Raw genomic sequence first — 1,148 nt, forward strand, 5'->3', positions numbered from 1 at the left:
TCTGACATGGAGGAGTTTCATCTCTGTCTGGAAGAGGCGGAATTGTTTGACATTTCGTATCAAGGATGCCAATTTATTTGGATACAGAAACCTTTGGGGGTGATGGTATTATGCGCAAACTTGATCGTATACTGGGAAATTCTGCGTTTATCACTAGATTTGGGGATGCTTCAGTCTACTTTGAACCGAGGGGGATTTCTGATCACTCTCCGGGTATTTTTTCTTTTAAAGTTGGTAGACGTCTTCDCCAGCGGGGCTTTAAGTTTGATAATTTTGTGACATCTCATAAGGATTTCCTTGCTTCTGTGGAGGAGGTGTGGAAGAAACCGCAGAGAGGATCTTATATGAAGAGGGTACTTCGGAAATTGAAAGCTCTGAAGGTGGTTTGTCGGCGTCTCCGGAATTCGTATGGTTGTTTGGATAAAAGGGTAGTTCAGTTAAAGACGGAGCTTGATGTAGCCCAATTGGCTTGTGATCTAGACCCTTTTAATGATTTGCTAAAGGAGGACATTGCTCACCTCTTGCTAGCATATCAAAAAGCTAGAAATGATCAAGTGGAAATGGCTCGTCAAAAAGCGAAGATATCTTGGCTCAATGAAGGGGATGGTAACTCTAAATTCTTTTTTCATGCTATGAAAGAAAAGCGCAATCGGAGCCATATTGCTACTATCAGGGATTCTTCTGGTATAGTTTATGATCATCAGGAGGTAGCCACGGCTTTCCTTTCCCATTTTCAAGGTATTCTAGGTACCTCTAATGTCTTGGTCCCTCCCTCTATGGGGGATTGTGTGTTTGATCATTCTTTATCAYTATCGGATTCTCTACACTTAATCCGTCCTATTTCGGATATGGAGATAAAGGACGCTTTGTTTGCCATTGGGAATGATAAGGCCCCAAGACCTGATGGGTATTCTTCTAGATTTTTTAAAGCAGCTTGGAATGTGGTTGGTAGGGATGTTCTCACTGGGATAGACAATTTTTTCTATTCTGGAACTTTRGAGTATGAGCTGAACCATACTCTTCTTTGTCTTGTGCCAAAGGTTCCTAATGCGTCTTATGTTACTGATTATCGGCCAATTGCRTGTTGCAATGTGTTGTTGAAGTGTATTAGTAAGGTTATTGCTGATAGGATGAAAGGATCGCTGGAT

This window comes from Cynara cardunculus, unplaced genomic scaffold (genome assembly GCF_001531365.2).
Source record: "Cynara cardunculus var. scolymus isolate 2C unplaced genomic scaffold, CcrdV1 Un_Scaffold_2182, whole genome shotgun sequence".
NCBI classification, from domain to species: domain Eukaryota; kingdom Viridiplantae; phylum Streptophyta; class Magnoliopsida; order Asterales; family Asteraceae; genus Cynara; species Cynara cardunculus.